The sequence below is a fragment of the Arachis hypogaea genome, chromosome 20 (assembly GCF_003086295.3).
Source record: "Arachis hypogaea cultivar Tifrunner chromosome 20, arahy.Tifrunner.gnm2.J5K5, whole genome shotgun sequence".
Taxonomy (NCBI): Eukaryota; Viridiplantae; Streptophyta; class Magnoliopsida; order Fabales; family Fabaceae; genus Arachis; species Arachis hypogaea.
In genome coordinates, this window is record NC_092055.1 from 4,980,806 (window position 1) to 4,996,543 (window position 15,738).

At 38.7% G+C, this 15,738-nt stretch overlaps 2 long non-coding RNA genes across 2 annotated transcripts; both read right to left on the bottom strand.

Annotated features, from left to right (window-relative positions):
- Positions 1–445: 445 nt before the first annotated feature.
- Positions 446–2,955, bottom strand: LOC112786639 (uncharacterized). Its single transcript, XR_003194282.3, has 4 exons — positions 2,794–2,955; positions 2,641–2,694; positions 2,415–2,552; positions 446–724 (listed from the first exon to the last, which is right to left on the bottom strand). It is a non-coding gene; the product is annotated as an uncharacterized lncRNA (long non-coding RNA).
- Positions 2,956–8,207: 5,252 nt separating this feature from the next.
- Positions 8,208–10,717, bottom strand: LOC112786664 (uncharacterized). The gene is made up of 4 exons (XR_003194289.3): positions 10,556–10,717; positions 10,403–10,456; positions 10,177–10,314; positions 8,208–8,486 (listed from the first exon to the last, which is right to left on the bottom strand). It is a non-coding gene; the product is annotated as an uncharacterized lncRNA (long non-coding RNA).
- Between the last annotated feature and the right edge of the window lie 5,021 nt (positions 10,718–15,738).

The following is a 15,738-nucleotide window of genomic DNA, read 5'->3' on the forward strand; positions in this document are numbered from 1 at the left end:
TGCCGCCCTTTCTCGGAATTCCTCTAGCGTCTTCGGCTTTGTTATGGCAATGGTCTCCCGAAATTTGCCAGGCCTGAGGCCGGCCTTGAGAGCGTGCAGGTGAACGGCCGGGTCCAAGTCTTGGATTTCCATAGTGGCGTCAGCGAATCTGGTCATGTAGTCTTTTAGGCTCTCGTGCTGACCTTGTTTGATAGTGTAACACCCTACTACACAGTGTTTTATGCTTAAGTCATAGAACAGAGGTAGTGTGGTATTACAAACCTTTAATAGTAAGGATATACATATAATACTGAAAGAAATAATATACTAGGAGCCTTGAACAGAGCGGGTAAACAAAAATCGCAAAATAAAAAGCGCAACGCTCAAGGAATAGGATTACTTGCGTGCTAAGAAACCTAATAGGAACATGATAAAACAATAAACGAAGGGATAAAGAAAAGCCAAAGAACAACATAACTAGCCTCTGACTCAGCCTGCGAAGCTAAGGCTGGCCGGAGGATACATATATACATATAAACATACATAAGTGTCCCCAAAATATACCAAAATACCAAAGTAAACTCCTATCTCTCCCTCAACCTCTAAGAGAAGCAGCATACATAAGTTACTTGGAGAGTAAGCTACACATATATATACATATATACAAATAGAAACCAAAATACACCCAAGGACTACTTCGCTTTCCAGAATCCAGACGCTTAGCGAGGAGCCTCTCGACCTGCATCTGAAAAACAACAATACAATATGGAATGAGAACCGGAGGTTCTCAGCATGGTAAAAGTGCCACGCGTATAAGAAAATACGGTCCTGAGAATGCCATAGGCAATCCTAGAACTCCGTTATTCAATTATCCAACTTAAGTACTAAACAGAAGCCATAAACAGGGGTAGGTATTCTAAATCTGCCTAACTTACTCAAGTTCAAGCTTAACCTAACACCAAACCATTTCCTCCGTTTCCTCCATCCTTTCATCATTCAGAATGCAACAGAAACAAGCAACCAAACAAGTTCACGCACAAGTAATGATCAAATAGTACAAATAGCAAGTATAACAAATAGCAGGTAATATATATCAATTAGGCATACCCAGGAAATGCATAGCAATTAATACAAACAAATGCATATGATGCATGTCTGTCCTATGGCTGATGGGGCCCATCTGTCGGTTATCCAGCCAACCCGACAAGTCCGAAAACCTTAGACTGTCCCCCGTCGCGCATCCCCAAGAGTCTATGCATAGAGTTCACATTCAATCATCATATAATCACTCAATGGGGGCTATCCATACCCGGGAATTTATACGTGCCCGGTCACCCTTACGACGTAGGGTCAACAGAGTATCGAGATTCAACCTGGAACACGTGGTGGCGAGCCACAGTTCTTACCCAGGGAAACTCGTATCTCAGATATCATTATTCATAAGCCATGGCAATTATCATCAATACATCATCAAGTATCAAACCTTAACATTAAACTTCATTAACATCCTTATTTTCTTCATAAAAGCCACTATTTACAACTTTCTTCACCTTCAAGTTATCTTATTTTCCTAGCTTCTTTTACCTACTGGACCTAGAACCATGCTTTAAGCCTTAAAAGGAAGAAAATGGAGGTTTAGAAGTGGAAAATTTGTTTAAAAACATTCAAAACCGGTTTGGTCACCCTGAACTCAGATTTAAACACTAAACTTGCAACGTCCATAACTTTCTCCACAAAATTCCGTTTTCCACAAAGTTGATATCAATCAAAAGCTCTTGAAACTATCTTTTATTTGCAACAAACCACAACCCAATCCAAAATTTGAGGAGAATATTATGGATGTCTAAAGTTCATCAAAATTTGGTTTTAACCACTTTCAACAAAACCTCTTTTTCTCCAACTTAAGTTTCTTACCATTTAAAACTTGCATTGTAAAACCATATCAACTCAATTCATCAACAACCATTACCAATATAAGCTTTAATCAACTCAACCAACCTAGAACATCAAAATTATCCACTTTTACCTCATACATCAATAACTTTTCCTTTGTTCACATCAATTCTTCACCTATACCAATTCTCATCATATATTTATCAACCTTCTATCAACATATACTAATTAAATGCCATTAACATAAGTCAATTCTTCATACATGTTAATCCATCAACTTGACATAACAACCATTTATTAACAATCACCAACCATAATTCATCAATATCAACTTCAATATAACCCATTATAAGCAAGTCCAAAAGCATGAAATTAATAACATCAATACCTCAAAATTCCAATCTATGTTCATCAACAATTTACTCCAACAACATTACAAACTACTCATTAAATGCAATTAACAGTTCAACTTATCCTATGGTTCCTCTAACCTAAGTTTTCACAACACCGTAAATATTAAACGTGCGAAACTTAAACCATACCTTGGCCGATCACTTAGTTCACCCAAGGCAGCCTCACAACTCAAAATTACAGCCCCTCCAAACTCAAACAAACAGCCCCAAACCAAGCTTGATCACCAACAAGCCTCCAACAAGCATCAACATTCACATACACACTACCTAAACCACAATTAACACATCCAAACATAACAACTCAATACCCAAATTCCTAAATTCAGAAATTTTATTAGGGTTTGAGATCTCTTACCTTTACCCACTGATCCTTGGGCAATACCCACAAGAAATCAAGTCTAGTGGACCCCTAAAACATAAAAATCATAAAGGAATTGAGTTTCTCAAATCTTAAACTCGAAATTCATATACCAGCAGAAATGGGGCTAGGAAAAACCGATTCACTTACTGTTTTGTTTGGATAGAATTGAAGAGCTCGACGAGCCCGACGCGTGGCCGCAAACGGTGCGGCGATCGGAGCCCGGATGAGGAAGTTATGGTAGTTGGAAGGAATGGTGAGGGTTTGTGAATCTCCTCTCCCTCCCTTGCTGTAATGGCGTCGCAGCAGCTTATGAGGAAGAAAAGAGCTGCTGCCTCATTTAAGTGTTTGGGTCCGGTTGAACCCACGGGCCCGGTTTGGGCCCCGGTTCAACCGGTTTGGCCTTTCAGGTCTGTTTTTGGGCCAAATTTTCGAAATTGGTATCAAAATTTTTGTTTCGACGAGCTCTATCCTATTTTGATATTAGTTTTGTATTTTTAGCTTTCCTAATTAAAATTCAATTTATTAACTAATAATTTACCGATTTTTTTTTTTGCGGGGTTTACATCCTACCCACCTAATTAGGAATTTTGTCCTCAAAATTCAAAGTTAGTTACCTAAAAAGAGGTGTGGGTAGTCCTTTCGCATCTCTGATTCAAGCTCCCAGGTATGTTCTTCAACACCAACCCGACTCCAAGCTACTTTCACCAAAGAAACTTCCTTACCGCGTAAACGCTTGATGCTTGTATCGTCAATCCTAACCGGAGTTACTGGGAGCGTCAGGTCTTCTCTCACTTGGACTGATTCCGGTTCTAGGACATGACTAGGATCAAAAGTGTATTTACGAAGCTGTGATACATGAAACACATCATGCAGGTTCGAAAGATGTGGTTGTAACGCGATCCTATACGCCACTGGTCCAATTCTCTTCAGGATTTCAAACGGCCCAATGTAACGGGGATTTAACTTCTTGGTTTTGATGGATCTCCCTATTCCAGTGGTTGGAGTAACCTTTAAGAAGACGTGCTCTCCTTCCTCAAATTCTAGAGGCTTCCGTCTTCGGTCTGCATAGCTCTTCTGACGGCTTTGAGCTTCAAGCATTCGACTCCGGATTCTCTTTATTTGCTCAGTGGTTTCACTTACCATTTCAGGTCCTATCAAGCTCTTTTCTCCTGCTTCGTACCAACATAATGGAGACTGGCATTTTCTTCCATACAAAGCCTCATATGGAGCCATTCCAATACTTGCATGATAGCTATTGTTATAAGCAAATTCTACCAGAGGCATATATCGATCCCAGCTCGCCGGTTGATCCAAAACACAAGCTCTTAACATGTCTTCCAAGGTTTGTATTGTTCTTTCTGATTGGCCATCCGTCTGAGGATGATAGGCAGTGCTTAGGCTTAATTGAGTGCCAAAAGCTCGCTGAAAAGCACCCCAGAACCGTGATGTAAAGCGAGGATCTCTATCCGATACAATGGTGGAAGGTACGCCATGTAACCTCACAATCTCCTTTATGTATAAGCGCGCCAACTCCTCCATAGTGCAGCTTATCCGAATAGGCAGAAAATGAGCTGACTTGGTTAGTCGGTCTATGACTACCCAAATGGCATCACAACCTGTCCGAGTTCTTGGTAAGCCCAATACAAAATCCATAGCAATGCTTTCCCATTTCCACTGTGGAATCTCCAAAGGTTGAAGGGTTCCTGCTGGCTTTTGGTGTTCAATCTTAACTTTCTGACAAGTTAGGCATTTAGAAACATGTAACGCCACATCATTTTTCATTCCTGGCCACCAGAACATCGTCTTTAAGTCTTGGTACATCTTAGTGCTTCCAGGATGAATGGAGAACCCGCTCTTATGAGCTTCCTCCAATATGTTATGTCGCAAATCCCCGACATCTGGCACAATTATCCGGCCCTTGAACCTCCACAACCCATCTCTATCTTCTGACACTCTCCATTGCTTGCCTTTCTCAATCGCCGGCAAAATCTTATACAATTCTTGGTCATTCTGATGTGCCTTTATCAGTTCAGCCTTGAAGTCGCTTGAGATCTGTAATTGGCTTAGGCATAAAGTCCCAAACTCCTCTCTGATTCCCAGTTTCAATCCTTGGAAGGCTCTCAACAACTCTTCCTCTCTTAGCATCATCCAAGCAGCACATAGAGATTTCCTACTCAAGGCATCCGCCACTACATTCGCCTTTCCCGGATGATAGTTTAGCTCGAAGTCATAATCTTTCAGAAGTTCCATCCACCTCCTCTGACGCATATTCAATTCTTTTTGTTCAAACAGGTACTTCAGACTCTTATGGTCCGAGAAGACTTGAAATTTCACTCCATAGAGATAATGCCTCCAAATCTTCAAGGCAAAGACAACGGCTGCAAGTTCCAAATCATGAGTCGGATAGTTTCTTTCATGAGGTCTTAACTGACGTGAAGCATAAGCTACAACCTTATGATGCTGCATCAACACGCATCCTAAACCTTTCAAGGACGCATCACAGTACACCTCGAATGGTTCTCTCGGCTCAGGCAACACTAATACAGGGGCGGTAGTCAATATCTGCTTTAAGGCAAGGAAACTCTCCTCACACTCGGGAGTCCACACGAAAGGAACATCCTTCCTGGTCAGCTTCGTTAAAGGTAAAGCGAGCTGTGAAAATCCTTTGATGAACCTTCGATAATAACCCGCCAAGCCTAAGAAACTCCTGATTTCCGTCACCGAAGTTGGCCGCTCCCAATTCATCACCGCCTCAACCTTAGCGGGATCCACTGCTATTCCTTGTTTACTTACCACATGACCAAGAAATTTCACCTCAGACTTCCAGAACTCACACTTGGATAGCTTGGCATAAAACTTCCTATCCTTCAGAATTTGTAGCACTGTTCGCAAGTGTTCAACATGCTCATCCTCAGTCTTAGAATAGATAAGAATGTCGTCAATAAACACAACAACAAACTTATCCAGATATGGATGGAAAATTCTGTTCATGTAATCCATGAATATCGCCGGAGCGTTAGTTAGTCCGAAAGACATAACGGTATATTCATAGTGACCATAGCGCGTTCTGAAGGCAGTTTTGGGAATGTCCTCATCTCTGACCCTTATCTGGTGGTATCCGGATCGTAGATCAATTTTAGAGAACACGCTGGCTCCCTGTAATTGGTCCATCAAGTCATCAATCCTTGGCAACGGATATTTATTCTTCACTGTAACTTTATTTAGCTGCCTATAGTCAACACATAAGCGCATGCTTCCATCTTTCTTTTTCACCAGTAATACTGGTGCACCCCACGGGGATACACTTGGTCGGATAAAATTTTTACCCAACAGATCCTCCAGTTGAGACTTCAATTCGGCCATTTCTAAAGGCGACATCCTGTAAGGAGCACTCGAGATTGGTCTGGCCCCAGGTACTAAATCAATAGCAAACTCAACTTCCCGTTTCGGTGGAAATTCATCAATATCATCAGGGAACACCTCCGAAAACTCACACACAACTGGGATTTGTTCCAAATCTTGATCATCACCCGAAACACCCGCAGCTAGCAACAATATCCCCTGACATTCAGCCCCAGAACAGTTCACCATCATGGAATTCAAGTAGTAATTATTCACTACAACCGGCCCTTCAGTGTCTTCAGGCATGAAATACACTGTTTTCGCCGAGCAATCTAATAGAACTCGGTTCTTGGATAACCAGTCCAATCCCAGAATGAGATCAAGACCAGTCATCGGCAAACAAATTAAGTTATGCACGAAATCACGCCCTTGTACTCGAAAAGGAACTTGGGGGCACCCTAACCTAGTCACCATAGCCTCATGGGTAGCATTGTATACCTTTAAATCATACCCCAGTACTACTACTTTCAATCCTAGCTCATCAGCCTTCTCATATGTAATAAAAGTATGTGAAGCTCCAGAATCAAACAAAGCATTCAAAGTTTTACCCGCCATCTCACATTTACCTCGGATCAATGCCTCTGACCCCTCAGCGCCTATAGAAAAAGTAGTGTATACCCTTCCTGGTTGCTGCACCCTGCCTATCTCATATCTCTTCTTCTCGGGGCAACTACTAGCCAAGTGTCCCGGCTGCCCACAGGAGTAACAGACTCCAGTCCCAAACCTACATTGTCCTGAATGATACTTTCCACATCTGTGGCAACTCATATCCTGCTGTGGCTGCTTACCCTGTCTCCTTCCCTGATTAGCATTGGTATTAGGCCTCCTAGAGTTGCCTTGCCCCTGATTATTCTGAGGAACAAAGCTACCACGCTTGAACTGTCTGCCTCTGGGTGCAAAATTTCTCCCTGTGGTCCTCTGGAATGGCATCCTCAGACCCCCTTTTTCTGCTGCAGCCCTTCTAACACAATCCTCTGCCACCCTGCTCCTATTTACCAACTCAGAAAACACCCGAATCTGCATAGGCGCCACAAAGCTCTGAATGTCACTCCTAAGGCCTCCTTCATACTTTATGCATTTCCACTCAGCAAAGTCCTCAGGAGCACCCTGACAGATGCGTGAGAAGCGGCACAATTCCTCAAACTTACTGGTATACTCAGTGATGGTCATCTGTCCCTGTTTAAGCTGAAGCAGTTCGAGTTCTCTGGCATTTCTAACTGAAGTAGGGAAATATTTTTTATAGAATTCATCTCGGAACAACTCCCAAGATATCACAATCCCATCAGGTTGCAGAATGCGCCTCATGCCCTGCCACCAGTGCTGAGCTTCACCATGCAACTGATAGGTCCCAAACTCAACCCACTGCTCATCAGGAACCTGCTGAGCCTGTAACGCCCGCTCAATGGCCTGTATCCAGTTATCGGCATCGGTAGGATTCGAGGTCCCTCTGAAAGTTGGAGGGTGAACCTTCAGGAAGGAATGTAGTGACATAGGACCATTCTCACCATTATTGCCATTATTTCCAGTATTAATTTGATTTCCCAGGGCTTCAGCTGTTGCTTGCATTGCTGCTGCCATATTGCCTAATGCAGCCATGAAGTCTATAGGGTTAGGAGTATTTCCTGATGTTTCAGGTATAGCATTGCCTATTCGGCCTCTACCTCGCCCGCGTCCGCGTCCGCGAGTAGACATCTGGTCCCTATACACACCAAACAAGTGATATCAAGTTGATCAGTCTCAATATCTCAAGTTCAGTGCTTTAAGTCCCAAATGCATGATCATGAACGTTTATGCCACATATATCAATTAGATATCCTAATAGCACATAAACACATACACAGAGAATGCACAAAAGTACAATCAGTCCGTCCTCAGGCTCTATAGGAACGAACTGCTCTGATACCATAATGTAACACCCTACTACACAGTGTTTTATGCTTAAGTCATAGAACAGAGGTAGTGTGGTATTACAGACCTTTAATAGTAAGGATATACATATAATACTGAAAGAAATAATATACTAGGAGCCTTGAACAGAGCGGGTAAACAAAAATCGCAAAATAAAAAGCGCAACGCTCAAGGAATAGGATTACTTGCGTGCTAAGAAACCTAATAGGAACATGATAAAACAATAAACGAAGGGATAAAGAAAAGCCAAAGAACAACATAACTAGCCTCTGACTCAGCCTGCGAAGCTAAGGCTGGCCGGAGGATACATATATACATATAAACATACATAAGTGTCCCCAAAATATACCAAAATACCAAAGTAAACTCCTATCTCTCCCTCAACCTCTAAGAGAAGCAGCATACATAAGTTACTTGGAGAGTAAGCTACACATATATATACATATATACAAATAGAAACCAAAATACACCCAAGGACTACTTCGCTTTCCAGAATCCAGACGCTTAGCGAGGAGCCTCTCGACCTGCATCTGAAAAACAACAATACAATATGGAATGAGAACCGGAGGTTCTCAGCATGGTAAAAGTGCCACGCGTATAAGAAAATACGGTCCTGAGAATGCCATAGGCAATCCTAGAACTCCGTTATTCAATTATCCAACTTAAGTACTAAACAGAAGCCATAAACAGGGGTAGGTATTCTAAATCTGCCTAACTTACTCAAGTTCAAGCTTAACCTAACACCAAACCATTTCCTCCGTTTCCTCCATCCTTTCATCATTCAGAATGCAACAGAAACAAGCAACCAAACAAGTTCACGCACAAGTAATGATCAAATAGTACAAATAGCAAGTATAACAAATAGCAGGTAATATATATCAATTAGGCATACCCAGGAAATGCATAGCAATTAATACAAACAAATGCATATGATGCATGTCTGTCCTATGGCTGATGGGGCCCATCTGTCGGTTATCCAGCCAACCCGACAAGTCCGAAAACCTTAGACTGTCCCCCGTCGCGCATCCCCAAGAGTCTATGCATAGAGTTCACATTCAATCATCATATAATCACTCAATGGGGGCTATCCATACCCGGGAATTTATACGTGCCCGGTCACCCTTACGACGTAGGGTCAACAGAGTATCGAGATTCAACCTGGAACACGTGGTGGCGAGCCACAGTTCTTACCCAGGGAAACTCGTATCTCAGATATCATTATTCATAAGCCATGGCAATTATCATCAATACATCATCAAGTATCAAACCTTAACATTAAACTTCATTAACATCCTTATTTTCTTCATAAAAGCCACTATTTACAACTTTCTTCACCTTCAAGTTATCTTATTTTCCTAGCTTCTTTTACCTACTGGACCTAGAACCATGCTTTAAGCCTTAAAAGGAAGAAAATGGAGGTTTAGAAGTGGAAAATTTGTTTAAAAACATTCAAAACCGGTTTGGTCACCCTGAACTCAGATTTAAACACTAAACTTGCAACGTCCATAACTTTCTCCACAAAATTCCGTTTTCCACAAAGTTGATATCAATCAAAAGCTCTTGAAACTATCTTTTATTTGCAACAAACCACAACCCAATCCAAAATTTGAGGAGAATATTATGGATGTCTAAAGTTCATCCAAATTTGGTTTTAACCACTTTCAACAAAACCTCTTTTTCTCCAACTTAAGTTTCTTACCATTTAAAACTTGCATTGTAAAACCATATCAACTCAATTCATCAACAACCATTACCAATATAAGCTTTAATCAACTCAACCAACCTAGAACATCAAAATTATCCACTTTTACCTCATACATCAATAACTTTTCCTTTGTTCACATCAATTCTTCACCTATACCAATTCTCATCATATATTTATCAACCTTCTATCAACATATACTAATTAAATGCCATTAACATAAGTCAATTCTTCATACATGTTAATCCATCAACTTGACATAACAACCATTTATTAACAATCACCAACCATAATTCATCAATATCAACTTCAATATAACCCATTATAAGCAAGTCCAAAAGCATGAAATTAATAACATCAATACCTCAAAATTCCAATCTATGTTCATCAACAATTTACTCCAACAACATTACAAACTACTCATTAAATGCAATTAACAGTTCAACTTATCCTATGGTTCCTCTAACCTAAGTTTTCACAACACCGTAAATATTAAACGTGCGAAACTTAAACCATACCTTGGCCGATCACTTAGTTCACCCAAGGCAGCCTCACAACTCAAAATTACAGCCCCTCCAAACTCAAACAAACAGCCCCAAACCAAGCTTGATCACCAACAAGCCTCCAACAAGCATCAACATTCACATACACACTACCTAAACCACAATTAACACATCCAAACATAACAACTCAATACCCAAATTCCTAAATTCAGAAATTTTATTAGGGTTTGAGATCTCTTACCTTTACCCACTGATCCTTGGGCAATACCCACAAGAAATCAAGTCTAGTGGACCCCTAAAACATAAAAATCATAAAGGAATTGAGTTTCTCAAATCTTAAACTCGAAATTCATATACCAGCAGAAATGGGGCTAGGAAAAACCGATTCACTTACTGTTTTGTTTGGATAGAATTGAAGAGCTCGACGAGCCCGACGCGTGGCCGCAAACGGTGCGGCGATCGGAGCCCGGATGAGGAAGTTATGGTAGTTGGAAGGAATGGTGAGGGTTTGTGAATCTCCTCTCCCTCCCTTGCTGTAATGGCGTCGCAGCAGCTTATGAGGAAGAAAAGAGCTGCTGCCTCATTTAAGTGTTTGGGTCCGGTTGAACCCACGGGCCCGGTTTGGGCCCCGGTTCAACCGGTTTGGCCTTTCAGGTCTGTTTTTGGGCCAAATTTTCGAAATTGGTATCAAAATTTTTGTTTCGACGAGCTCTATCCTATTTTGATATTAGTTTTGTATTTTTAGCTTTCCTAATTAAAATTCAATTTATTAACTAATAATTTACCGATTTTTTTTTGCGGGGTTTACAGATAGTGCCGAGGTAGTCCGAGCCATGAACGTAGATTCTTGATGCAGCAAAATAATCAATGAATGATCTGGCGAGGTCTTCAAAGGATGAGATCGAACCTGCAGAAAGTTTAGAAAACCAGAGCAACGCAGCACCATCTAGGTACGTGGGGAATGCTCGGCAAAGGACGGGCTCATTGTTAGGGCCGTTGAAAAACATCATTGATTGGAACTTCTTCACATGGGCCCGAGGGTCGCCGAACCCCTTGTACGGTTCTAGCGCGGTGGGCAGCGTGAAGTTTTTCGGCATCTGGTAGTTTGTGATTTCCTCGGAGAAAGGGTTGTCAAGGGTGAACTTCTCCTTTGGCGGGACGACGTTTAAAGGGTCCGCCGCACTTTGAGCCGAGCCTTTGGAGTTCTCTCCATTGTTTTGTGTTGAGAGCTCGGCTATCCTCCGTACCTCGCCTGAAGCTCGGCGATCTGAGCCAGGAGGTCATCCTGTGAGAGTTGTGGATTTTCCTTGTCAGCCATGTCCGAGGATCGGGAATCCTGCAAAACAAAATAGAAGACTAGACGAAGGGAAAAATGGGTTAGATGTACTCCGGGCCCCACGGTGGGCGCCAAGTGGTTCGTCCGAACACTAGGGAGGCCGAGCTTAAGCGCTTCCGAGTGAGTTGACACCGAGGAGGAAGAGCTTGACGTCGGCCGGAAGTCAAACACAACGGCGGGAATACCTGCACAAGATACTCCGACGCTCAAGTCAGTAGTGATTCACGGTGAGTGAGTTAAGAGAGAAAGAGTGAGAGAATAAGAGTGATAGAACCTGAGCCCTAGCCGAGCATATTAGCTAGGTTTTATAGGAGTTGGCTTTTGCCCGTTAGTGGATAAGTCCTAGTTTATAGGTTAGTTATGATATTCTGTTTTGGTGCTATAAACTATCTAGGCACGTTTCTTATTTTTAATTGGGTGATGCTGCTTCGGTCCTGATCACGTGCCGAGATTTTCGGACGGCTGATACGGGACCGAGCTTTATGATGCACGTGTCTTTTTATTCGGACGGGTGTGGTTGAGCTTATCTGCTCTTGTTCCGAGCTTGTTTACTGTGTCGCCAGCCTCAGAGATTTGCTCACCGAGTATTTCGGGTGACTGATGCGGGGCCGAGATTATTGGCTCACGTGCCGAGCTTTTTGTGCAACCGAGGATAAGGGTGACGTATCAATACATAAATTTAAAAAAATAGAATTTTTTTATTAAGCGGAAAAAGAAGGATAACATATCTTCATGAATGAACTCAACCAAATTTTTTTAGAATTTTGCAAGCAGATAGAAGGAGTGCGACGTGGGAGGAGATAGGGGGAGGCGCGGGAGAAGGGGGGCGGTTGTGCGTGGTGCGAGGGAGGAGACCATCGATTGAGGCGGGGGTGTTCGCAGGGGAAGAGTGCGTCGGCGAAGGAGGAGATCGTCGCAGAGGAGTGCGCAATGCGGGAGAAGACGAAAGCGGCCACAGAGGAGGGGGAGGCGTTGCAGCTCTGGATCTTTACGGAGGGAAGATTTTACTAGTGATTTAAGATTTATTTTAGAATTTTAAATTCGAAATTTTGAATTCTAAATAATTTAATTTTTGGACGTGTATTTAAATTGTAATATATTAATAATTAAATATATTAAATTTGAAAGAGAAATTTAAAATTGAAATTGAAATTTTAAATTTCAGTTTAATTTAATTTGTATTTTGAATGTGTATTTAATTTTAAAAAGACACTAAATTTATTTAGAATTTTTAGATGTGTTTTTTTATTTTTTTTTTTTAAATTATTGTAATAAAAAGCTGAATATTGTACAACTTTTAAAAGATACTTAGTTGAATTGATAATATTATATAAAATAATACTAAAAATTAATTTTTATTCAAAATTAGCTAATTTTTTAAAATTACTCTATATATATATATATATATATATATATATATATATATATATATATATATATATATATATATATATATATATATATACCTTTAGATTCACCAAATCCCAAACAGGGAAGTGAGTCAAGGGAATAGTCCAAAGATCCAAGACAAGCATAACAAAACAAATTAAAGCAACCAGCATAAACCATATTAAAAGAATCAAAATAACTAAATTAGAGTAGAATATCCAAAAAAATCAAGGCAGAAAATTTTAAATTCTAGACTCTAATAAGTTATAAATTTTTAATGTTGTGTCTTAAATTATAAATCTTAAAATTAACTAATTACAAATTAATTTTTAAATTTTTTTTTATTTTATATATATATTGATGAATAAACGAAATAAATGAATTCAAGAAAAAAAATAAAACAGAGAAATTGTTATATTTAGTGTTCTCTAATATACGGATCCCTTTTCAATATATTTATATATTTGTAAAACATTTTTTCTACTCTTTCTATTTAATTTGTTTTATATTAAAATTATTTTTTTAATTAGTAAAAATCGAATTGTAGTATTTTTATTTTGTCTTAAAAGTTTAAATATTATATTGTGAAATTATGTGATCTGTTAGCTATAACTCGATTCAAATAAACCTATAAATTGGAATCTGCCTAAAACTAAATAAACACGTCCTACATTAGTAGTACGTAGAGTACGTATTTTGCTCTCCTAACCGACTAATCCGATAAAATCAAATAACCACGTGCAAACCCAAATCGGCACAGAAATCTCTCCACACAAACCCAAGCGAATCACTAAAACACAGTTACCGCATGATCAGCCATAACACTTCAAAATAGTTATGGCAATATTGATAACCGTTTCAAATACAACTTTATAAATATACCTCTTTTCTTTCTGCCTTATTGTTACCTTCTTTTATAGGATGTAATTAACGGCGATATACGGTCTTAGTTACATGCTACACATTTTCGATTTTCATATTTACATAAAAAATGTTGGCTTCGTTAGATTATATAACTATTTGACCAAATAGCAAAATTAATTTCATTATATTTGATCAAGAATAAAATTTTATTCTTTTCCTTCTTATAACAATTTTTAATTAGTTTTCAATAAAGTAGCATAAATGCAAATTACTTAATTTTAGTGACAATTTTTACTCACACAATGAGATATATTTATTTTTTATTTATGGCAAATTTTTTCCGTTCTTGTTTATATTGTTATTGCTATAATTATTATTATTATTTCTTTCTTTTGAAACAACTTTTTGATTGCTCAGTATTTAATCCATGTTATTTTATTTAAGCTTTTTTTTATTTTTATTTTTTTCAATTATTTTACTCTCATAATAAAGGAATAATAAAGGAATTTAGTTATAGTTGACGAATTCAAAACATGAATTTACAATACAATAAAAAAAATTCAAAAATTAAATTAAATGTCAATTGAGAGGCGAATAACCGCTTAAATATTATTTTATTTTAATCTTCAATACGACATGGCTTATTATAAGATATATACTAACCTATTTACTTGAACCATTTTACCTTAATGTGTCTTACTATTTCATATAACAACCTTAGACACGTTATATATAGTTGTATATTATCAATATTATTAATATGTATTTTATTGTTGATTATCAATATTATCAATTTATATTTCATTGTTGATTGCAGCACCGCCATGCAGATTATATTATAACTCGGACAGTTTGCACTTTTCAACAACCATTCGACACTAAAATCAATATACAAAGGATAGCCTAACAGGTATATCACAACCTAGATTATAAGACGATAATATGGTGATGCCGCCACGAATCTTCAGAATCATGTACAAATCTTCGACCAAGATATACACCCCATAAAGCACGTTGCCAAGTTACATATCACCAATTCTTTTCATATCAAAAGAAACTTACAATTTGGATGGTCAAATTCTAAAAGCAATTTAGAAATCCATTGACATTGAGTCAACCGTTGAAACTTATCTAAAAGGATATCCAATCCATTATTCAAATTCAGCTCTCCTTACTAGTTATAATTTGGTTTTCAAGTAAATCATGACTTTTACTCCTCTATCTTCTAAAGATACTATCCACAAACAAATATGAAACAGACCGACATCTACAAGTCGAACTCATTTCAAACAACCCAACACCTACACCTATGAGTTAGAATAATTTCAAGCAAACCGATCTATAAGTTGTGCAACTCCGAATATGCTATGCCCAATTATAAACCGGTCTATTACATCGGTTCACCAATTTTTCAAAACAACTCAACAACAACGATATTCATTTGACCTATCAACAATGGTCACTTAACCTATCTTATATAATTATTTATTGACATTTGTCAAACCAGGTCTACGTTTACCTCTTTCTCATCAATATTTCTGTAAGTCAAAAATACCTTTTTGATCAAACTATTCCAAAGCATCAAATGGTATACAGAACAATTATATCATGTAAATCATGCTACCTCTGTCAATTTCACTATAATCAAACATGCAGTAATAATTATATGTCGGAACAAGTCCAATCATATTTTCATCTGTAAGTCCGATTCAATCCAAACAACACACTTATACGTCAGAACAACTCCACAAATTTGCATTTATAAGTTGAAATTAGTCAAAATTAAGCCGATGTATATCAAGAACCTTTTTTCAAAAAAATAAATATTTTATTTTTCATGCCATTAGATTAAACTTGGGGCTTATCCCATTATTTAATAATTATTCTTAATCATTCTTAAATTTCTTTTACCTTACTATTCACTTGCACCAAAATTATTCCAAGCATGACTATCACTTTTCAACATACAACAAGTTAAGCTTGGGGGA